Here is a 25,628-nt window from a genome sequence, read left to right as displayed (position 1 = left end):
TTGATGTAGTTCTTCTGTATAGTTGTTGGCAAAACTAAGAAGGGGAAACATTTTACTCAAAATTATTTATTCCGACTCATTTTACCATCAAATGTTTAATGGATTTGGCTGAAACTTACACACATGGTAGATATAGTTATGTAATGTAAATGCGCATCCCACTTTGTTTGTCTTGATAACCCAAGTATTTACCCCGCTAGCCCCCTAAAATGGGTGAGTTTTTAAACAGAGTCGGAATTGCCTGAAATTTGGATAGTTTGTAGTGTATGCCATTTATAGGTGTTGATTGTTGTGTTCAACCCAGTAGCCCCAACATTTACCTCACTACCCCCCAAAGTGTAAAATGTATTTGTATGTTACTGGGCACCACAAATGAAAGATCACTGTGGCGCAATATGGTTACAAGGGCAACCAGTCATATGTCACTCATATGTGTGGGTTGGTTGGTTGATGGACGTTTTTGCACCATGGCAGTAATGAAGTTGTTAACAGCCCTATGACGTCAGACATTTACCGTTGTGGCTCAAAACACCTCTCTCTAGCGGTCAAAATTTTAAACATTGGCGGATTGGGCTCAAATTTTGCAGTACTATTGATTGAGTCATTGGTTTTATATTTTTTTAGTTTGTGTGTTGAACCCCATTAGCTATCCACTAAATGCCCCCTAAAATGGGTCAGTTTTTTAAACAGTGTCGCAATTGGCTGAAATTTGGACAGCTTGTAGAATTTACCATTCATAGGAGCTGATTGTTGTCTTTAACCTTGTAGTCCTAATTTCACCCCACTAACCCCATAAAATGGGAGAGTTTATAAAACAGTGTCGTAAATGGCTAAAATTTGGGTAGCATGTAGAATATGCTATTTGCAGGTTTCGATTGATGTTTTTAACCTTGTAGCCCCATCATTTACTCCACTAGCCCCCTAAAGTGGGTTAATTTTTTAAACAATGTTTAAATTGAATGAAATTCGGATAGCTTATAGGATTTGCCATTTATAAATGGCGATTGTTGTGTTTTACCCTATAGCTCCAACATTTACCCCCCCCCCCCCCTAAAATAAGTATTTTTTTAAAAAAACTTTGGAATTAAATGAAATTTGCACAGTTTATTGAACATCTGATTTGTATAGTTTGTACTCTACATAGTATTATTATTTAAGCCCCGTGCCGATCACTGTGTTTTACCTTGCAACACCCGACTTTCTCATGGGTATCTCTTGAAATGCATTATTTTCAACTTTGCATGTGGGACCCATGAGTTTTTGCCTACAGAAACAACTAATGTTATAAAAGACGGTGGCTAATATGGGACCCAATATAAACTAGAAGGGCTTATTTTGTATTATGGGGACCCATAAATAAGCATACGAAATATATAAATGTTTTAAAGTAGGCTGCAACAGTGAGTTAACATATACCTTATGACTAGGGCAAATATTTTTTGACTTGATTTTAGGGGGCTAGTGGGGTAAACATTAGGGCTACAGGGTTAAACACAAAAAAGAGCCAAACAAGTTCTGTCCAAATCAGGCAATGTCCAAAATTTGAACTAGAAGTTTTTAGAGCAACAGCCGTTAAGGTTTCTGTTCTGTTGTTAACTCCACACTTAGCCAAAAGTGGTAGCATGTTCCATATTATTCACCTGTTTTTATTTGCCATACACAAGCAGGCTGTTTTAACCTATCTGGAGTGTAAATCCCACTTTTAAGACCATTTTACATTACTGAATATTGTTTACACAACTAAACAAGTTACCATGTGTGTCACAAATATTCTAGACCACCCCATGACAATATCCTGCGATCCAGTTACAACGCATCATGGGCAATTTCTGTCCGTCTGGAGCAGTGGTTCCCAACCGGGGTGCCAATTGCAAGTGTCTTTATCAAAGGTGCCCCCAGATATTAAGGGACTTTGTGCAAGAAGCCAAGCCCAAATTTCACACTGACTTTTAAATAGATACATTTATTTACGAGCGCTATACCTAATGTACAACTCATTCTGTGTTATTTCATACAGTTATTTGAAATACAGAAACCTCATAAAATTGATCCAATTTTGCCAGGGTGCCGCAAACTATTTATCTCTTTGATAGGGCGCCGCAAGGTCAAAAAGGTTGGGTCTAGAGTCTATCGTTGCAGGCGCTATTGTGTTGTCATTGTTCTAGTGTGCCAGTTTCACCGCAACACCATTGCCCGTTGCAGTGTTCATTGTATTATCTATCGGAAATGGTCATAGCGAGTCATAGCACCTTTTCCCCGATCATTGTAATGCAAGATATATGAGCGCCCCCATCTAACGATACAGAATAACATAGAGGATATAGAGATAACTGCAAAGTAGTGCTGGATTGTGGTTTTTGTTGTTTTGATTACGTGTGATTGGACGTGAATAAATGCAAAAGGAAAGGTTTGCTGCCAATCAGAGTACACGAGCGTTAGCTGTTAAGGAACTTCCGATAGTCAGTCCCAATCTTTTGCGTAGCCGTGAAAACGGAACATGACAATGTAAAAACTACACTTTTTTGGGACATCAGATATCCTGAGTCTGGGGATTAAATCATGCTAATAAACAATCTGGTGGAAAAGAACACATTCCAATTTATTTTTTAATTGAAGTTAAAATACTTTTAAATACAAGGCGATGCACTAACCAGTGTTGTGAAAAACGCCTGGGTTATGTAGTACATAAAATGCAACATTTATGGGGCCTGTGTGTAAAACAGGGTCAAAGTTTGAAAAAAAACTTATTCTGTTAATGACCTGTTATGTGTACATTTAAAAAAGTTTAAAGCACTTGGTCTTGACTAAACGTGTTTGACAATCCCTTATTACAAAAACAGAAAATCAAATCCAGGTGAAAACAATATGTGCTAGTTTACAACACAACAAATTACCTTTTGCTTGCTTCCTTTCTTTTTTTCTCCAGAGTTTTTTTTTGATTTCTTGCTTGAATCATGAGAGGGCTGAAACGTTAAAACCTTTTTAAACCAGGAAACTGAGTACATCACAATAATGGCATTTAACAACAAGATTAAAGTGTGGTATTTTTTCTCAAAACTTCTAACTAATGCTTTTCGGTGAAGTTTCTTGGAGTCAGAAGCTCACTGGTTTGTATACAGCAAAGGTTCTCAACCTTTATAGTTTTAGAGTATATCCCTTAAATTCTTTTAATGGTAAATTTTGGTCCAATGATTTTTTTCGCAACAAACTAATACCACAACTATTGCAAACAACATATAACCTAGTTGAGTTCATTGCTAATAACATGTTAACAGTATACAAACTATTTTTCATGTGTGACAATATGAAAATTTATCTTCTTATATTTTTTGGTTTCTTTGAATGGTAAAACTTGTCTTGCCTAACAACCTATATCAGGCTAATTATAGTATCTGGTTTGGGTACAAAAGCGAACATAAATACACATGGAAAAAATAACAAAACTGAATGACTTAAAAAAAAACTTACAGACTTATTATGATGCTTTTTGGACTTCTTTTTGTGCTTTTTTTGTTTGCGTTCTGTAAAAAAAAAATGTTCCTGGATAATAAACAAAAATGTTCTAGCACAAAGTTTAAATCGAACAATTAATGGCATGAGTGGGTAACAACACATACATGATAAAGCCAAGTAGGTAGTAACCTTTAAATTAGAAAGATGGCTTGGCACATTTTACTATAGCATATGCACTACAACCTATTTTGCAACTGTATTATATTCCCTATATTTATTTATATTGAGTCCCATATTAGCCAACATTTCTAATATACTTGATTTGTTTCTGCAGAAACTCATGGGTCCCCAAAACCCCAAAGTTGTAAACAGACAACTATAAGAAATGGTGTTATAAAGTTAAACACAGTGATTGGGGTGTTCCTTAATGAAACATGTTATGTAAAGTACAAACTGTCCAAATCTCATGCAATTGAGACATTGTTATCAGTTTGCGGACCTAAATAGCGTGAAACACTGGCATCTCAAAATGGCATATTATACAACCTGTCAAAATGTCATTTCATTCAAATATTGTTGATAGATTCACCCATTTTGGGAGTTAGTAGGGTAAATATTGGGGCTACAGGGTGAACCAATAATGGACAACTACAAATGCCAAATTTAACAAACTGACCAAATTTTATCCAATTCAGACGTTGTTTAAAAAAGTCACCCATGTTAGGGGCTAATGTAGTAAATATTGGGGCTACAGAGTGAAACACAATAATAGACAACTACAAATGCCAAATTCAACAAACTGTCGAAAATTCATCCAATTTGGATATTCTTTAAAAAAAAATTCACCCATGTTAGGGGGCTAATGGGGTAAACATTGGGGCTACAGGGTGAAACACAACAATCGACGCCCTAAAAAGGAACAATGAACAAACTGTCCAAATTTCATCAAAATCTGCCAAATTTCACCCATTTTAAGGGTTTTGGTGGGGTAAATATTGGGGCTATCGAGTCAAACAAAACAAATGGCACATCTACATAACTGTATCTACCATCTGTGAAAATTTCATCCCAATCCATCAAACATTTCAAGGCAAAACGAGGTGGACAAACTTTAGGAATAAAAAAAAACAAGAAAAACAAACAAACAAATTGAGTAAAATCAATATGTGTCCCCTTCAAGAAAGGCGACCCATAATTATCTTGTAGCACAGTATCAGGAAAACGCACATAATCTTTATGTACAACAAAAATGTTTGGCTTTTGTACATTAGGTATAGTTTAATGAAGTTTAACAGTGTGAAAGTTAGAGATACATTGATATGCATTTTTAAGGCATATACCAACGCTGACTATTATCAGTAGTAAGGTAGGCTGTTAACGATATTTTATTTGCAGCAAAATGTCTAAATTTGTATCTTCTTAACTTAACCATCATTGTTGAAAATGCGACTGTGGGGTCAATGTACAACAAAGTAACAAAAAAATTGTAGTTCAAACGCTGTGCTTAGTTATACGTACAAACAAACATAACCGTGTAAAAACTAACTAACGAAAGCCATGTCAGTGCATCAAAGCTTTTGGCGTCATTTTGCCTTTCCATCGATTAGTGGATGGGCAATACTTAAGGCACACCACAGTTTGCCAACTAAAAATATAATAGTTACAAACAAGCTGTTATTGGCCATCCAATGACAAAAAGGCTGATACCACTAATGTGCCGAATATTGGCACCGATCTCAGTCTACATCTAGTAAAAGTAATAAAACATGAAACTTTTTACCTTAACTGAAAATTTTTTGGGCTTACCCATAGCAGCTAAGTATCAATCATTATCCTCCACAGCTACATATTAATCTTACAGCTTAATTCACAGACCAATTTTGCCTGATTGCACACAGAGTAATGTATCCCCTTCAAGGAAGAGTACCCATAACATTTACCATAACCAACGTCTTTACCATAGTCTGAGATGCTTTCAGATTCAGAGGATGGTGAATGTCCACGCTTGCTCAGCTTTCTAGGCTTTTCATTTTCAGCAGCACTATCAGAATCCTAAAATGTAAAATTATCTTTGCCAAGTTAGCATTCTGTTCTTAAGTAAAAGACAATTGACTTACCTCCGATATTGAACGACTTCTTTTTGAAGAGTGTTTTTTCTTCTTCTTTTTCTTTTTGTCCTTGACATCTTTTTCAGTTTTTTCTTTATTAGCCTTAGCCAAAACCTTCAAATGACAATAATATTGACATTAAATTAATATTGCTAATGATTTTGTCATTTTTCTTTCTTACTTTTTAAGCAAAATTGTTTTCATGCAACAAAGCGCACAAACTTCTGGCCTAGCCATTGCAGTAATCGTCTTATTCGCTTTAAAGTCACTTGTTGCATATTTAACGCAGTGAGTTGTATGTGACACATTATTAATTTTAAAGCGTTTGTGACATAACAATAAGCGTTGTTGTTTTTTCGGTTAAACTAGACAGCCGTTGTCCTTGCGGTAGAGGCAGAACAGAGATTGGACTGTATTCTCATAATTTAGTTCACAAACACTTAACGCAGGGCAGCGGCGTTTCCCCTCCTCCCGTAAGATAGCGCTAATACCTTTGTTGTGCCTTTTACCACTCTTTAATGTTTACATTCCAATGCTTCTTGAAGACATTACAATTGTAATGAATGCGAACAAATCCGGGGTTGTGAAACAATAGCCGCGAATAAAATGAATTGTGTATGTAGCGTATTGGATCGTATCAGAACAATCTCCATAAACGCATGACTAATGCTGGTCCAATTCTCAGGTTGGCCGCATACCCAATGTTTACGTCCGGGTATGCCTGGCATACCCGTGTTCGGCGCCTATGTGTGTACCCTATTTACCGATTTACACCTAATTTGATCCACACACATGACTGCAAGCAAAAAGGAATGGGTACCAACACACATGTTCATGCAAATAAGTCATGGTTTATTTTTAGATTTTTTTCAAGCACAAATTAGTAGAAAGCATCAACCCAAACTTCAAAAGACCTGTACAAAACCGAAGTATTGTTTTGATCACATTCTATATGTAAACCTTTGCTAAAACGAAAAATACGCGTGCTCACTTAATAAAACCACATAGCATTTCTGCGCTGATGTATAATCATCAAAAAGACTGCTTTCTAAAATGCCCATTCATGCTTCAAGCAGCGATCCCCTGCTATGCATTAATTCACGACAATCGTAAACCAGTGAATTCTCCCTTGGGCTTTCCAGTGTATGCACTTTGTGGGCTGCAAAGGTAATTATTTGGCTGATTGAGCCAAAATTTTAAATTTCCTAATGAGTAACCTACTACAAACCATTGTTTTTAATTTCAGCACAAAGGGGCTTGTATTTCTGAACTAAAGGACTGGAAAAGCTAAAACAGAATATTTCTGGGTTTGAGGGGTAAAAATGGGTAAATAAAACGGGTCGAATTAAAAGTTACGAAATTCTTTAGAATACCTTACATTGCACTAACCAACAAAGCATGAAACTCCTAGATCATGTACTTCAGTCAGTACAGCCATTGTTAAAAAATATGTTTTGGGGTCCTGTGGGTGAACTGCTGGATCAATTGGGGTCGAACTTTAGGATCAAATTTGGATCAATGACTAAGATCTGTGTAGATTTGAAGCACTCTTGACTGAACACGTATAACAAACCAGCATTAAACAGAAAAAAAATACTGACAAACCAATATGTGTCCCCAGGAAAGGGGATCCAAAATTAAAGCAGTGCTTCAGTCTATAGTAGAAAGCTTTATTTGTAGCAAAACAACATCAATGTTCTGCAGCATGCTTACATACAGTTGCTTTACTTACATTGCTAAAAAGGTGTTTTGAAAATAACTAGAAGGATATGGCTTAGCACATATTTGCATATACACTATAACCTATTTTGAAACATTAATATATTTCCTACACTTATTTTATATTGGGTCCCATATCATCCCCTGTCTTTTATAACCTTGGTTGTTTCTGCAAGCAGAAACTCATGGGTCCCCCACACATGCAAAGTTGTAAATAATGCATTTCAAGAGATAACAATGAGAAAGTTTGGTATTGTAAGGTCAAACACAGTGATCTGTACTGCACATAAATAAATATGCTACAAGGAAATGGTACAAACCATTTAAACTCATTCCATTAACACATTTTTTGAAAGTTTTTTATTTTATGGTCTATCTGGAAAAAAAGTGTACATCCAATTCTGACACCGTTTAAAAAACTGACCCATTTTGAGGGTTAGTGGGGTAACTGATGGGGTTCAACACCCAAAAGTATGAAATATAAAATCACAATGACCCAATCAACAGTCATGTAAAATTTTATCCAAATCAGACAATGTTTAAAATTCTGACCACTAGAGGTGCTCTAAGCAACATTCGTCAATGCTTCTGACGTCATAAGGCTGTTACCACCCCTCTAACTAGCATGTGTAAAAATGCCCACCAAGTAATGCACAAACACAAGTAGCATATGTTCTGTTGCCTTTATTATACCATTCCACCACAGAAATCTTTTATTTGTGCAACATACAAAAACGTTTTACACTTTGTGGGCTAGCGGGGTAAATACTGGGGTTATCACAGCAAACAAAGCAGATGGCACATCTGCATAAACATATCTACTATCTATAAAAGTTTCATCCAAATTCACCAAAGATTTCATGCCAAAAGTGCATGGACAAACTTTAAGGCGGAAAAAAGAAAAAAAAAACTGAGTGAAATCAAGATGCGTCACCTTCAGGGAAGGGGACCCATAATGATTATTTTACATTTAAACTAAAAGGGGTCTAAAATCACTGTAATATGTTTGTATGCAGAGCAAAGTTATAAAAATCTCGGGGCAACTATAAAGTGTCAGCCATAACAAGTAACATTTAGAGCAGTGCTTCCCAACCTTTTCAAGCTTGTGGCCCACTTTAAATAAAAAATTTTTAGGGGACCATTAGAGGCCCAACCATTCGTTATTGTGTGGAGTTTTCGTTGCGTTGTGACATGCTTGCTTTACATTCTCTTTTCCTTTGTTTATCGTGCACTGTACTAGTTGCATTCAGTGTTATTTACCCTGATGAAGACTACCTGTATAGGACGCCGAAACATTGGAATAAAATACATTTGCCAGAAGAGCTATATAAACTTGTTAGCGGACCACTGCTGCACAAGCAATACTTCTGTTAATGTGCAGCCTGAGCTTGCTGATTTGATATGATCTATGAGATCACTACCAGTTTCCTTTTTTTCTCCACTTCGCTTTTTCATTTAAAAAAACTATCCATTTTGTAGCTACGCAAAGACCAAATAAAGCTTACTAAGAGAGATCAAGATTTTACAACTAGTACAAATACTGTTGTGACGCGACAATTGCAGTTTGTTTTTGTAATAGAACTTTGTTTAAACGTGAAATCTTGTGCGGCTTTCATAGTGAGTATAATATTATATTCTTGAAAAAAAAAATTAATTTGAAAGTACGTTCACATGAACTGTGTAACATTTTTGAACTTTTATATTGGTATGGTAATAGTTTAAAAAGCTTCGCGGCCCACCACTGGGCTGCGACCCACCGGTTGCGAAGCGCTGATTTAGAGTGTTATTGTCAGTGCCAGAAGTTAACTACTGACCTGAAGACTCTCCTGATGTTCAAAAAATATGCGAATTCTGTCAGCTTCTATTGTTACAGCTTTAAATGGTTCTTCCATTTCAAACCTTGACCGACACTACAACAACGTAAAAAAAACATTTTGTAAAAAGAAGTGATTTTAAAAATTACAAACTTCACCTCTTCCCATTGTGATGTTGTGTCCAACGGGGGAGCTGCTTGCTTAAGCATATTTCTGAAAGCAGATTCAATTCGTTTTTGCTTTCTAATCTCCTCCTTGATTCTTTCCTTTTCACGAGCTTCAGCTTTTTCAATTAACTATCAAATTAGTAAACAACACTTACTTTCATGTCATATTACTTTTTAAACAGTATTGGGTGTAAATTACAATATATAAATTGAAATGGTTGAATATAAAGTTAAAATTGAGACAAAAAACTGAATATGGTCTGTTGAGTCATAAGATCCATGATTATGCAACATACACTGTTAAAAGCCAACTTTATATTTCCAGCATCCAATGTTGCTGCACGTTTATCACCAGTCACCACTAATGCAAAGGAGTCAAATGTAGTTTTGGTGCCAATTTCAAATCCTTGATCCTACAAAAGACATTGGAAGTGTTTCTAATCTAATTAATCATTAAGAACATACAATATGCCTGGCAAACTTACAACTCTTTTAAGGCTTCTCAAATTGGTATGGTATTTGTTTGCTAAATAAAACCCCAACCCTCAAAACTTTAAAAAATGCAGTTTTCAGTAGTTGCCATTTTATACATACTATATCTATTCAATTGTTGGGGACAGAGAAAAATGGTGGCTACAAATAAAAATCACAAAATATATAGCATGGTAATAAAAAAACAGACATAGAAATATACCATTGAATTAAAAATGACTATCGTCTAGATCAGTGGTTCTCAAACTTTTTTTTGTTGCGACGCCTCTGGAAAAGTTTTCTGGACTTGCGACGCACCAGCAAATAAAAGGTAATGAGGAAACTTATTAATAAACAGTTAATTTAAATCTATTAAACAGCGCTTTATAAATACAGCGCTTTATAAAACTGCAAAAAAAACAGCGCTTTATAAAACTGCACTCAACACTTTTAATGCACCCGGCAATCACGTGCGGGCTTTTGTTAATTGTTTCAATTATTGCGCACAATTGCATTGTCTTGTATGCTGCAAGGTCTCAACAGCATCAATAACGAATTACAATGAAAGTAATGTTTCAACTTACGCACAATATGAACTGACGCACAAAAATTTATTGCTGCAACTCATGCACAATAATCACTTAAAACTTTAGCCAACTATTATACGTTATAACCACCTCAAGCCTTTGCTAGAAAAGTCGCCTTTGTTACATTGTTATGAAGACTCCGTTCACATAATAAAGTTTAATGCCCGCGAAGCGTCGCCCCAGACACGCGCCTATCACACACTTGCTGCTTGTAACTGTATGGTCTCGATGTACATTAACGGACAGCCGCGTTTTTGATCAAAAACTTTTGAGGTAAATTTACGTCAATCCATACTCTACGCAAAAAGGATTTGGACGTAGATATACGTCAACCGCACTGAAACCTCATTTTTATGAGATAAACTGAGTTCAGCCACGAAACGGAAATATTCTGCGACGCCCTTGGAAAATTGAAACGACGCACCAGGGCGTCGCGACGCACAGTTTGAGAACCACTGGTCTAGATAATAACCTTCAAAATATCTTTAATTATTTTCTTTTCATCTTGAAATCTTGCTTTTAAATCAATGACATAAAATTTAAACAGGTCCAATGGAGTAGAACCAGGTTGACCCAACATTTTGTTAAAAATAACATTGCCACTTATTAGTGGGTACAGTTCCATCCAAGTAGACATTGAATGAAGTTTTCCATCTTCATGAAGACTATCTAACATTTTCTAAAATAACACCAACTTTTATGCTTTTTAACAACGCAGTAAAAATTCACATCTTACCAAAAACTTATCACGGTTTTTGCGAAACACACGCTTTTCCAAAATTTTTTTGCGATCTTGTCGTTCGTTATTGGACTTCTCATATTCTTTAATAACTTCTTCAAAACAAATTAGTGCATCTTCCTTATCCATGTCTAAATTCAACAAAAACAAACAAAACTAAGAAGTTGACAACATGAAATAGATGCAAGTAACCCATACTTTGTAGTTCTTCATCCTCAGCAAAAATAGCATTATCCATCAGCAGTTGCTGACATTCAGACCAAGTTGTTCGAAAACTTAACTTTTCCAAACTTAGTAAAATTCGCCTTAACTGTTTCATATTACGACGCCTCAATTCTTTGGCATTCTCCTGGTAAAAAGGTATAGTAAAGTGGTTAAAAATGCTACAGTACAGGGGCCTTTAAAATTTTTGTTTTGTGAAAGACAATACTCATAAAAGGTAAGCTTCATGTTTAAATTGATTACAAACCTTTCTTTATACACCCACAAGTCTAGAAAAACCAAGGAAACCCAGAAAAGTTGCAAAAAATGATAGTAAGGTATGTACAGATATGATGACAGCATTCTTGTGATTGTCTACATATTTGAACTAAATCTTTGCTACCAAGTTGTATTTTAAATATCAGAATCATTTTACCAACCCCAGTAACAATGACCATTTATTGTGGCTTTCAGAGATGTCTAGTTCATTTTTTGACCTTTATCAACACCGGTTTGCGTGATATATATGAAACCGAAGTATGTTTATTAAGTTTAAATCACATGTGAAACCTTCGCCAAAACTGAAATTGTGCTTGATAACTATTGCTGTGTAAAAACAGCTGATTTCTATTACCAAAAAGACTGCCTAGTCAAATCTCAAAAATCTCAGCACATGACATACAGGACTGAGCTAAAAATGAATATTTGGGGTTTGAAGTGGTAAAAATGGCTAAATCCAATCAAAATTAAAAAAAAATTCAGAATACTTTACAATGCACCAACGACATAGCAAGAAACTCCTAAATCATGTACTTTAGTCAGTACAGCCATTTTACAAAATTTACATTTTTGGGTCCTGTTGAACCGCTAGGTCATTCGGGGGTCAAACTTTAAAAGGGGTGTGCGCACATAAAGCACTCTTTCTTGACCAAATGCGCGATGAATCAATTTATCCAGCTGCAATTAACAACTAATTTATCACTACTTTTCATTTATTTAAAATCTGACACAGTAACACATAAGTATGAGTTTTAATACTAGAAGGGTGGCTTAGCACATATTGCCGTTGCATATACACTATAACCTATTTTATAACATTAATATATTTCCTACACTTATTTTACATTGGGTCTCATATCATCCACCATACATACAAAGTTGTAAATAATGCATTTCAAGAGATAACTATAAGAAAGTTTGGTATTGTAATGTCAAACACAGTGATCGGTACTGTGCATAAATAAAAGTACTGTATGGGGTACTAAATATTAAGATTCAATCCATTCATATTTTGTTGAAGGGTATGTATTTTATATTCTATCTGAGAAAAAAAGTGTTAAATAGGCTCAAACACAACAATCAGCTCATATTGTTGGCAAATTGCACATGATTGTAGGGGACTAGTGGGGTAAATAATAAGACTTTGGGTTCAACACAACAATCGTCACCTATCAACGGCACACTCTACAAGCTGTCCAAATTTCATTCAATTCAGGTATTGTAGAAAAACAATTCAACCGTTTTAGGTCACTGGTGGGGTAAATGTTGGGGCCACAGGGTGAAAACATTCTACACCTATAAATGGCACACTCTACAAGCTGTCCAAAGGTCATTCAATTTAGACATTGTTTAAATAAATGACTTATTTTGGGGGGCTAGTGTGGTAATGTTGGGGTGACAGGGTTGAACATAACAATCGACAACTATAAATAGCGCACTCTATAAGCTGTCCAAATTACATCCAATTCTGACATTGTTTAAAAAATTCACCCTTTTCAGGGGGCTAGTGGTGTAACTAATTGGGTTCTACACCCAAATGCATAAAATATAGAACCACAATAAACCAATGAACAGTCCTGTAAAATTTTGTCCAAATCGGACAATGTCTGAAATTTTGATCACCAGATGGTGTTTTGAGCAACTACCGTTAATGCGCTGACTTTATGGGCTGTTAATAACTGTCAACTGCATAAACATTAACCAAAACAACTCACAAATATAAGCAACAAATGTCTGGTTGCCTTTGTACCCCACAGAAACCTAACGTTTGTGGTGCGCACCAACAACATTTTACACTTTTAGGGCTAGCGGGGTAAATACTGGGGTTATCACGACAAACAAAGCAGATGGCACATCTACACTGTGAAAGTTTCTTCAAATTCCATCAAACATTTCATGGCAAAAGAGGGTGGATAAACTGCAGGGCAGAAAGAAAAACAAATCAAGTAAAATCAAGATGTGTCCCCTTTAGGAAAGGGGTCACATAATTAGCCCATACACAATGTTAAATGTGGACATGCCTTCTCTTTCTTGGCTAACACAAATAAAACATCCTCAAAAATTTCCTTTCGGTCACGTTCAGCAACAATTTTCCAAACGGCGGCATCATTAAACATTTTATCTGCAGATCGATAACTGAAAGAACAAGATTTCTTGTAGTGAAAAAAAAACTACTGAGAAACATATCCGAATAAATGAACACACAAACCTTGTGGTACTTAACATTTTCGGGTGAGTTTCAAGAAAATGTTGTAGTTTTTCCTTGTTTTCCTTTGTCTTTATTCTTTCCTCTTCCTTTTCCTCCTTACCTCTTTGTGTTTTGTACTCATTGAAAGCTTGCTTTTTTTCACTAAGTTTCTTCAAAGCACTTAACGAACAAACTTGAAAATCAGGTATGTCAACGAACCTCTTTGTCCATTCAGTATGAGGTAAGTATGGGTTAAAGGTCTACACCAGGGGTCGGCAACCTTTTAGGCGCCGCGTGCCAATTTACTTGTTATTTCCATGTTTTAATGACCGTGCGTGCCAACGTTTTTTTTTGTGCATGTAAGGCTAAATTTTAAGACAATTGTATGATGAAAACTGAACACAAGCAATGTAACAGGTTTATTTGTTACTTCAATATAAACACGAAAATCGGTTGGGGTGCCAGGAAAAACCACCTCGCGTGCCAGGGGTTGCCGACCCTTGGTCTACACATATGATGGTTTTTGCAAACAAAATCGAAAGGGTCCCCACACTCAGGTTTTACTCAACTTTAAAACAGTTTTGTCCGTATTATTTTTGCATCGTAATTGTCATGTAATTTCAAGCACAAAAAAGAATAAAAAAATTCTTTCAATTTAATCTCTTGCTTTGACCTGGATATTGTCGTCCAAGGTCAGTTTTTAAACACAAATTTTGTATTACAGACACTATAAATTACAAAGCTATTTGCTTCAAAAGTATGTTTTTCACTTAACTTTGTTTCATAAACGAGTACCATTTGACTTTTGACACCGGTTTAATTGCATGCAGTCCTTAGTGTTCAACAATCCGTGTCGCCAAATTTATACATCACTTAAGTTTTGATTCTAAAATTGATTTTTCAGAAATAGAAGCTCTGTTGTGAGGAAAAATCATTCGTAACCGCATTTGTACAAGTTGACCTTTAGTTACCCTTGGCCATGCGGCGGCCAAGCTGACAACGAGAATTTAAAGACCATTTATTGCGGGCTTTCAAAAAAGACAAGTTTCACCTTTATATTGATCAACAATGTTTTGCTTGACATACATGAAACCGAAGCACGTTTATTGAGTTTAAATCACATCTTAGGTGTAAAACCTTCACCAAAACTGAAAATGCGTATGATAGATTAGGAAAACGACATGGCACTGCTGCGCAAGTACAGATGATTTCTAATCACCTTAACAACTGTCTCGTAAAACGTCTGAGGGGACGTCAAGCTGACCACTTCCGCTCTACTTTAAACCGTTTTATCGTAAAACAGTGAATTACTCCCTTGGGACCTCTCTCTGCCTGACAGTGTAGCCATATTATGGGCTGCAAACACACCCATTTGGCCTATTAAGGCAAACTTTTAACTAGAAGGGTGTCTTTTCTGTATTTTTCCATTGATATATTGTGTACCATATTTATCAATTTACTATACACCACATTTGATCTAAAAACATGATTGCTTTTGCTAGCAAAAACAACCGGGTCCCCACACACATGTTTGTGAATTTGTTATACGAATTAGTCATGATAAACAGGTTTTCAAATTCTTTTTTTCTAGATTTTACTTTTAGATTCTTTTTTTGAAGGACAAATTAGTAGAAGGCATCAACCCAAACTTCAAAAGGATTTGTATTCACCAAAATACCGTTTAATGACCTTTTGACACCGGTTTTAATAGCACACAGTCCTTGATTAACAATAACATTTCTCCAAATTTATATTTAACTTATGTATTACTTCTGGAGTATATGTGTAAAAAATAAACTAGAAGGGTGGCTTTCTGATATACTTCCATTTTATATATTCTATACGATATTTACCAATTTACTATACACATCATTTGATCCACACATATGATTGTTTTTGTAAACAAAAACTAATGGGTCCCCACACGCGTGTTTGTGCGGATTTACAGTAAACAAATGTTGCGGTGACTTTTAGATTTTTTGTTCGTATTCTTTTTGCACTATTATTGTCATATAATTACAAAAACATTAAAAAAGAATGAAACAAATACTTTAATTTAATCTCTTGCTTTGACCCAGATATTGTCGTCCAAGGTCGGGTTTTAAACACATTTTTTTCTAGAAAGCTGTAACAGTTGTGTTACAGACACTTTAAATTAAAAAGCAATTTGCTACAAGTGTACACATAACAAATTGTTTTTTATTTAACTTTGTTTCGCAAAACCATTGACCTGTAGTAACCTCTCAGGGTGCACACGCCAAACGACTGTTTGACCTATTGACACCGTTTTCAATAGCACGCCGTCCTTACTGTTCAACAACACTGTTTAACCTAATTTATACATGCCTTGAGTGTTGATTCCTAAATTTATTGCAAAAAAACATTATGACGAAAGAAAGTTCTGAACTGTGTTAGTAATACCTACTAGTTGACCTTAAGTAACCCATGGTTACACATTTATCTTGCAAAAATGTCAAGTTTGATTTTTCAACTTTATTTTGATTAACAAGTTTTGCTTGACATATACGAGACCGAAGCATGCTTATTAGGTTTAAATCACGTCATAGGTGTGAAACCTTTGCCAAAACTGAAAATGTGAGTGACAACTTAATAAAACGAAATAGCATTGCTGTGCAAAACAGCTGATTTCTGTTCACCAAAATGGCGTCTCGTAAAACGTCTGTCCGACGTCAAGCTGAGTCCTCCTGCTATCGTAAACCAGTGAGTTACTCTCTTGGGACTTTTGCCTACAGTGTCTTTCTTGACCAAATGAGCATTAGACACATTTACGTTTCGGGGGCCTGTGGGTGAACCGCTGGGTAATTCGGGGTCAAACTTCTGGAGGATCAAGTTTGGATTAATAACTAACATATGTCCAAATTTGAATCAATTTGAAGCACTCTTTCTTTACCAAACCAGTGTTAAAAATTTTACGTTTTGGGGGCCTGTGGGTGAACCCCTGGGTCATTCAGGGTCAAACTTCAGGGGGATCAAATTTTGGTTAATAACTAACATCTGACAAAATTTAAACAAATTTGAAGCACTCTTTCTTGACCAAACGCATATAACAAACCATGTTTTAAAAATTTTGCATTTTGGGGGCCTGTGGGTGAACCGCTGGGTAATTCGGGGTCAAACTTCAGGAGGATCAAATTTAGATTAATAACTAACATTTGTGTAAATTTTATTAAATTTGGAGCACTCTTTCTTGACCAAACACGTTTAACAAACCAGCGTTAGACAGAAAAAAGAAAAAACAAATACGGCCAAAAACAATGTGCGTCCCCTTCATAGAAGGGGACCCATAATAAGCTATGTTGTGCCAAAAAAATGATTCTCTGCGTTACCTACAAGTTCACCTGCAGTTGTCATAACTTGTCAATGACCGCTTAATGACTTTTTATTGCGTCTTTGGAAAACGTCTAGTTTTTTACTTTCATGTTAATCAACAACGTTTGCCTGCAATGTACAAAACCTAAGTATAGTTTTAATCACTTCTAAGATAAAAAAAAACTCGCTAAAACAAAAAATATGCATGCTAACCTAATAAAACTACATAGAATTACTGCGCTGATGTCTAATCATAAAAAAGACTGCCTCGTAAAACGCCCGTCCATGCATGAAACAGCGATATCCCGCTATGCATTAAATTGCCAGTGTACACATATTATGGGCTGTAATGGTAAACATTTGCCTATTGAGCCAAAATTTTGAACACTAATTGAGTAACCTACTGCAATCAATTTTTTGAAAAAATTTAGCACGTATAACGGGCTTGCATTTCTGACCTAAAGGACTGGAAAAACTAAAAACCGATTATTTCGGGGTTAAATGGGTGAATCCAACTAAAGGTAGAAAATTATTTAGAATACCTTACATTGCGCCAACCAACAAGCATAAAACTACTAGATCATGTACCTTGGTCAGTACAGCAGTTTTAAAAACTTTACGTTTCGAGGGCCTGTGGGTGAGCCGCTAGGTCATTCAGGGTCAAACTTCAGGAGGATCAAGTATGGATAAATAAATAACATCTATACAAACTTGAAGCAGTCTTTCTTAACTAAACAAGCGTTACAAACCAGCGTTAGACAAAAAAAGGGAAAAAATTTCAGACAAAAACAAAATGTGTCCCCTTCATGGAAGGGGACCAATAATTCCCTTGGCAAATTTTGATACATTTAGAAACCACATATGTGTTTTGGTTTAAAATATTCATACATTTTACTGGTGTACATCACTGTGTTTTTAATTTGATTATCACACCTGTATCTTGGGTCAGAAACAATAAGTTTCATTGCCTGTTCCCATGTGGAAGCTGCAGGAACAGACTTTTCCCTTAAACATTCTTTAAATGCAGCTTTGGCTTCCTCTTTGCTTCCCCACTCAAGGGTATCAGTCCTTTTGGCAGCTTTTTTCTCTACACCCTTTTCTTCAGTCACTGGTTCCTCAGCAACAGTTTCCATCTCCTCTCCTGAGCTATATTATTAGAAGTCACAAGTTGCATAGTACTTTTTCAGGATATTTTTTTGCAAAACAATAATGACTTGCTTTGGTGGTAAATAGCATATATCGGCACAGCGGTTCTCAAACTGGGGTCCGCGGTCCTTAAGGGAAACAATTTTGCGGGGTCCACAAAAAGGTTGGCGTACCTCGAAAATCTTATTTGGCATCAGTTTGTGTCACAGAATAAGCATCTTTAGACCAATATGTATAATGTGTGTAAATTTGAAAACGTTTGAACCATTCTTTCTTGACCAAAACGTGGGAACAAATCCGCGTTAAACGGAAAAAAAGAAAAGAAAAAAATATATATACATACAAAAACAATATGTGTCCCCTTCAGGAAATGGGGACCCATAATTAAAGATCGGCTATCTCCAATATTAAATAATAGCTTTAATTGCATAACAAAATGCAATTGTTCGTGCACAATCATAATCTTTTGTCTTGTTTGTGATGTCACAAACTGTCTTTGTATCAATGTTATGCGTAACTTTGTATAATAAGCTAAAATTCTGCAAATCAACTTTCGTTTTGCTAAAATGCAAATTCAGGCTTAAGGACCACGAGCCCTCGTTATAATGGCGACAGGACCATTTTGAAAAAATAAAAAAAAAGTTTGAAAACCACTGTATTAGCACATGATGGTTGATACTCTACCCACATGGGCAAAATCTATACAAACACATATTGTAAAACCCATTGTTATGCAATAGATCCGCATGGGCACCATTTAATGTCCAAAGAAAATGATACAGTGGGTAAAGGGAAATTAAATTAAACTTTTAGGATACTAACATCTGAACCAAATTATGCCAGCTGCAATTTTTAATGTTTTCATGAAAAACAATAGTTTGGCTTTAATGTTAAAACTCAAAATTTTTGTTCAACTTTGCCAATAAAATTCACATTAAAGTTCTCTAGTTGGTAAAAATCAGACTATTTGTGTTTTTCCCTATACCCACTGTAGAATTTTGGATAAAAAATGCTGTCCGTGAGGCCCCATCTCTTAACAATGGGTTGGACAACTTATTTTAGACAAATCAGTTGTGGGGCCAAGGAATTACGTAATGAATGCTTATTTGTGCAAGCCTAAAAGAAACCACACCTTTCATCAACAACCTTCTCCTGGTTTTCTTGCTTCTGTTGCTTTTTCTTGTTCTTTTTATTTTGTTTGTTTTGCTTGGCTATTATAGCCATTTGGTGTTGCATCATCATTTGTTGTTGCATCATCATTTGCATTGGATCCATCATCTTAAATAAAACAAAACAAATTTCCATGTACATACCATAAATTAACAAGGGCAAGCAAAGTTTCAAACTTTTAAATTTCTCACACACAGTGTTTCGAAATCAATATAAATTGGTTTGCAAAACCTAACTTTTACCTGAAGATTGGCAACAAAAGATTATTGTTCTGCAAAAAAAAACCAAAACTAGAATGGTGGCTTTCTGATATATTTCCATTTTATATATTCTATACAATATTTACCAATTTACTATACACATCATTTGATCTACACATATAATTGTTTTTGTAAACAAAAACTAATGGGTCCCCACACGCGTGTTTGTGCGGATTTACGGTAAACAAATGTTGGGGTGATTTTTAAATTCTTAAGAACAAATTTTTTGAAAGCATTAACCCAACAATAAAAAATTTTGTTTGTATTTTTTTGCACTATTATTGTCGTATAATTACAAAAACATTAAAAAAGAACGAAACAAATACTTTCAATTTAATCTCTTGCTTTGACCCAGATATTGTCGTCCAAGGTCGGGTTTTAAACACAATTTTTTTCTAGAAAGCTGTAACAGTTGTGTTACAGACACTTTAAATTAATAAGCGATTTGCTGCAAGTGTATACATAACAAATTGTTTTTCCGCAAAACGAGTACCATTGACCTGTAGTAACCTTTTAGGGTGCACACACCAAACGACTGTTTGACTTTTTGACACCGTTTTCAATAGCACGCCGTCCTTAGTGTTCAACAACACGGTTTGACCTAATTTATACATGCCTTGAGTATTTGATTCAAAAAAAAAAAAGCTACGTTATGACGAAAGAAAGTTCTGATCTGTGTTAGTAATACCTACTAATTGACCTTAAGTAACCCGTGGTCATGCAGCGGCCAACCTGACAACGAGCATTTAAAAAAACATTTATCTTGCAAAAAAGTCAAGTTTATTTTTTCATATTTAGTTTGATTAACAAAGTTTTGGTTCACATATACGAAACCGAAGCACGCTTATTAGGTTTAAATCACATCATATGTGTGAAACCTTTGCCAAAACTGAAAATGTGAGTGATAACTTAATAAAACGAAATAGCATTGCTGTGCAAAAACAGCTGATTTCTAATCACCGAAACGACGTCTAGTAAAACGTCTGTCCGACGTCAAGCTGAGCCCTCCCGCTCTGCCCTATTATTCGTAAACGTACTCTCTTGAGACTTCTGCCTACAGTGTCTTTCTTGACCAAACGAGCGTTTGACACATTTACGTTTCGGGGGCCTGTGGGTGTACCGCTGGGTCAAATTTCTGGAGGATCAAGTTCAGATTAATAACTAACATATGTCCAAATTTGAATCAATTTGAAGCACTCTTTCTTGACCAAACCAGCGTTACAAACCAGCGTTTAAAAAATTTACGTTTTGGGGGTCTGTGGGTGAACCGCTGGGTCATTCGGGGTCAAATTTTACGGGGACCAAACTCGGATTAATAACTAACATCTGTCCAAATTTGAAGCACGCTTTCTTGACCAAACCAGCGTTACAAACCAGCGTTTAAAAATTTTACGTTTTGGGGGTCTGTGGGTGAACCGCTGGGTCATTCGGGGTCAAATTTCACGGGGACCAAACTCGGATTAATAACTAACATCTGTCCAAATTTGAATAAATTTAAAGCACGCTTTCTTGACCAAACGAGCGTTACAAACCAGCGTTAGACAGAAAAAAGAAAAAATGAAAAAAAAATACGGACAAAAACACAATATGTGTCCCCTTCAGGGAAGGGGACCCATAAAAAGTTAATTATCACAAAACCTTTTTTGAAGTGATATATACATATATAATGGGTATGTAAGGTATGGACCAAAAACTAATATTCTGCAGGTTTTGTTGAATAAATTTTGCTAAATTAAATTAGTCGAATCATTTGGGACATCACCAAAGTTGTAGCATCAAATTTAGACAAATTCCTAACAAAGTGTAAATTTAATTATGTTTGAATATTCGTGTTGCAAAAATGAAAGTTTGGGCATTAATTCCATGCAATCAAAAAGTTTTTTTTTCAAAAAAGTTCGGATCGAAACCGAAACATCGGAAAACAGCAAATTCGGCCAAAATGTTTTGATCAACCGAAACTTCGGTGCACCACTAGTTTGAAGCACACTTTCTTGACCAAACATGTGGAATAAACCAGCGTTACACAGAAAAAAGATTAAAAAAAACGAAAAGGGTGTCTTAACTCATATTGCCATTGCACATACACTATAACCTATTTTGAAATGTTAATATATTTATATTTGGTCCAATAGTAGACAGTGTTTTATCCATTTTAGTGGGTGAGTAGGAGGATTAGTAAGGTTCTGCACCCAACCTAACAAATAACTAAACCACAATGACACAAACTACAGTCCTGTAAAATTTTATCCAAATCTGCAAATGCCTAAAATTTTGACCATTATAGGCAGGGTTGTCATCGAAACGGAGCCGAAAATAAGGTAAAAATAAGTTTCCACATACGAAACGACCGTTTTCGAGCAATAGTTTGCATTTATGCGAGCCATGACATATTTTTGCCAGAAACAATCTGTTCCAGCAACTCCTTGTGTGTAGAAAATACTTAGTGCATTTCACGACAGCTCAGGTCTAGTTTTATTTTTACTCGTAGCAGGGATTTGACGTGAAATTGTTGAAATTAAAGACAAAATAAGGACTCAAGTCAAAAAGAAGGATATTTTTCCAAGACATTGCGCTTTGAAATAAGGACAATCTTAGAAAGAAGGGCAGTATGGCAACCCTGATCATAGGTGTGTTAAGCAAAACTTGTCAACACTTCTGACGTCTTAAGGGTGTTTCCTGCAGAACACCAAGCAATGCACAAACACAAGTATCATGTTCTGTTGCCCTTAAAGAGCCCCGGCACCGGAAAATTATTTTTTAATATGTTGTTTGTCGTATTTTTATAAACACGATTTCAGGTTTGAAACCACAAAAATCAAAGTTACTAGTCAAATATTTACGTTTTAAATCTAAAAACACTGACACCTAGCGGATATTTTGTCACTTAGCTCAAACGTCATGTGACGTCACCTCGTACCAACTTGGTTTGGAGCTTGTTTGTAGTCGCTGGTTGTTAACGTTCTGCGATGCCAAATTCGTTTGTTAGTTTAGGTATTTTGGTGTTTAAATTTTTCATTTTCATACTCAAGTGTGCAAAAATGCCTGCAGTGTGTTCTTTGTATGGTTGCAATTCGAGAGGAAATCAAAAGGCCAGCAAAATTACACTTTTTCGCTTTCCAAATATAAAGCGATTGCGGTCAGCTTGGATTAAATTTGTTAACGTGAAAAAAATGGAAGGGACCAACGGAATACATTCTTTGTACATTTCACAAATAAAATGCAGTATGACAGGGCTATGGCAAAAGTTCTGGTGTTAAAGCCAAATGCTATTCCATGTATTTACAAGAACAGTCTTCTTCAGCAAGAAATGCCATTGAGAGCAGCTGCAAGAAAAGTAGCCGCACAGCGTATGGTATGCTTTAGTTAATTGTTTTCTGACATAATCTCATTTAATATTATAGTCTTTAATATTACCATTATGTAAAACTAATTTAGTTTATTTTCATGCCATTTACTTGGTAATAACAAAAAAGTGTGGTTATGAAAAAAAAGGTGTAATAATATCAATACATTTTCATGTAGGGAACCACCCAATCTAAGCTATGAACCAAAATACATTGTGTGTAAAAAAAAACTTCTTCACCTCTTAAATGGTGTACCAGAAGTAAATTAACTGCAGATTTCCCTGGACACTCAGCTAAATTTGGTACATACACAATGATGGATAATGGATCTTTGCAACAATAAAATTGTTGCTATTAACCTTGTTCAGGTATTCAGATGGTAATTTCATAATATTTTCTAGAGCAATGAAGTGGCAAACAGCTATGATATGGAAAAAGAAGGATTCTTGGGATGCATTGAAAACATCACAAGCAAATGATTGTTTATTATATTATTAAGCCTTTGTGACTGACAGGCACAAATCATTAAATACATTAGTGAAGAATTGCACAAACAAAACATTATTTTGATGTTTGGCATGTAGCTACAAGTATATATTTAACAAAAATGTCGTTCAACTGGTGTTAATGTTAAACAAAACTAGAAGGGTGGCTTAGCACATATTGCCCTTGCATATACACTATAACCTATTTGAAAAAAATAATATATTCCCTACACTTATTTTATATTGGGTCCCATATCACACACTGTCTTTTATAACATTAGTTGTTTCTGCAGGCAGAAACTCATGGGTCCCCACACATGCAAAGTTGTAAATAATGCATTTCAACAAATAACCATGTGAATATTTGGTATTGTAAGGTCAAACACAATGATTGGTACTGAGCATAAATAAACATGGTATTTGGAGTGCAAACTATCTAAATTTTCTTCCATTCGGTCATTTTTAAAGGTTTTTCTATTGTATGTTCTATCTGAAAAATGAAGGGGTAAATAGCGAAAAATTAGACTAAAACACAACAATCAGCTGCTGTTATTGGAAAATTGCACAAGCTGTCCTAATTTCATTCAATTCAGACTTTGTTAAAAGAATTCACCCACTGTAGGGGGCTAGTGGGGTAAATGTTGGGGCTACAGGTTGGAAAACAACAATCAACAACCATAGATAGCACCCACTACAAGCTGCCCAAGTTTTATTCAATTCAGACATTGTTAAAAAAATTCACCCATTGTAGGGGGCTAGTTGGGTAAATGTTGGGGCCACAGGTTGGAAAACAACAATCAACAACCATAGATAGCACCCACTACAAGCTGCCCAAGTTTTATTCAATTCAGACATTGTTAAAAAAATTGTCCTATTTTGGGGGGCATGCGGCGTAAATGTTTGGGCTACAGGGTTAAACACAAGAATCAACACCTATAAATGGCATACTCTACAACAGTGGTTCTTAACCTTTTTTCCTTGCTGCACCCCTTTCAAATCACCAACCAATTTTCGCACCCCCTTTCAAATCACTAACCAATCTTCGCTCCCCCTTCTGTAATTGCTTAAATAGAATAGACCTAACCAACCTTAATGATTCAGCATCCCCGCACTCCCTAGGAACAGTTCTCGCACCCCTTGGGGGTGCGTGCACCCCAGGTTAAGAACCCCTGCTCTACAAGCTTTCCAAATTTTATCCAATTCAGACATTGTTTAAAAAATTCCCCCTTTTTAGGGGGCTAGCGGGTAAACGTTGGGGCTACAGGTTGGAAAACAACAATCAACACCTAACAATGGCACAATGGACAAACTGTCCAAATTTCATCCCAATCGAACAATACTTAAACAATTCACCCTTTTTGGGGGCTAGTGGGGTAAATAATTGGTCTCTACTCCAAAACTAAAAAAATATCAAACCACAATAACCCAATCCACAGTCCTGTAATTTTTTGTCCAAATCGGCAAATGTTTAAACATTTGGCCACTGGAGGGGCTTTTGAGCAACAACCGTTGATGCCTCTGACGTCATAAGGCTGTTAACACCCCCTGACTGTTGACTGCAAAAACATCCACCAAACAACCCACAAACATTAGTAATGTATATATGGTTGTCTTTATAACATCACACAAAACTAACGTTTGTGGTGCGCACCAACCACATTTTACATTTTGGGGGCTAGCGGGGTAAATACTGGGGTTATCATGACAAACGAAAAAAAAAAAGAAATCGAGTAAAATCAAGATGTGTCCCCTTCAAGGAAGGGGACCCATAAATACTAGTTGTTTCTGTCCATAACTTGTATTTTCGCTGACGTTTCGTCCACCAGAACGGTAGGACTTCTTCAGAGCAATGAATGACGAATGCAAGCAACAAGCGAAAGGCACAAGAACAGCGTGATACCATGAAAAATAATTATATTATAACAAAGGCCATCCGAAAAGAGTAGCGTCCGTTGCAAAACGATGAAGCGGCACTAATGTCCGAAATTTGATGGATTGGTCGGGCGTATTGGGTGGATTCCTTTTCAAACCGTTGGTATATCGAGTTGTCCCCTAGGAGCGATTGAGCCTAAGTTCGTAATGTAGTCTATCCAAATCTGATGTGGCCATATTCTTTTTTCTTTTTTGAACGTCAGCGAAAATACAAGTTATGGATAGAAACAACTAG

The 25,628-nt window shown here is 35.8% G+C and overlaps 1 pseudogene across 1 annotated transcript in view; it reads right to left on the bottom strand.

Annotated features, from left to right (window-relative positions):
- The window catches only part of LOC145214282 (pre-mRNA-processing factor 40 homolog B-like), a 58,546-nt pseudogene that overhangs the window by 5,746 nt on the left and 27,172 nt on the right, over nucleotides 1-25,628 (bottom strand). Inside the window, exons 9-22 of the transcript XR_013857015.1 lie at nucleotides 19,335-19,480; nucleotides 17,990-18,202; nucleotides 13,748-13,906; nucleotides 13,560-13,674; nucleotides 11,257-11,407; nucleotides 11,056-11,189; nucleotides 10,792-10,998; nucleotides 9,558-9,674; nucleotides 9,253-9,390; nucleotides 9,095-9,190; nucleotides 5,571-5,675; nucleotides 5,412-5,505; nucleotides 3,469-3,521; nucleotides 2,895-2,963 (exon numbers count right to left, since the gene is read on the bottom strand). The product of XR_013857015.1 is annotated as a pre-mRNA-processing factor 40 homolog B-like (transcript). The remainder of the gene's footprint in view (nucleotides 1-2,894; nucleotides 2,964-3,468; nucleotides 3,522-5,411; nucleotides 5,506-5,570; nucleotides 5,676-9,094; nucleotides 9,191-9,252; nucleotides 9,391-9,557; nucleotides 9,675-10,791; nucleotides 10,999-11,055; nucleotides 11,190-11,256; nucleotides 11,408-13,559; nucleotides 13,675-13,747; nucleotides 13,907-17,989; nucleotides 18,203-19,334; nucleotides 19,481-25,628) is intronic.

The sequence above is a fragment of the Phallusia mammillata genome, chromosome 2 (genome assembly GCF_965637545.1).
Source record: "Phallusia mammillata chromosome 2, kaPhaMamm4.hap1.1, whole genome shotgun sequence".
NCBI lineage: Eukaryota > Metazoa > Chordata > Ascidiacea > Phlebobranchia > Ascidiidae > Phallusia > Phallusia mammillata.
This window is presented reverse-complemented; position numbering and strand designations above follow the sequence as displayed.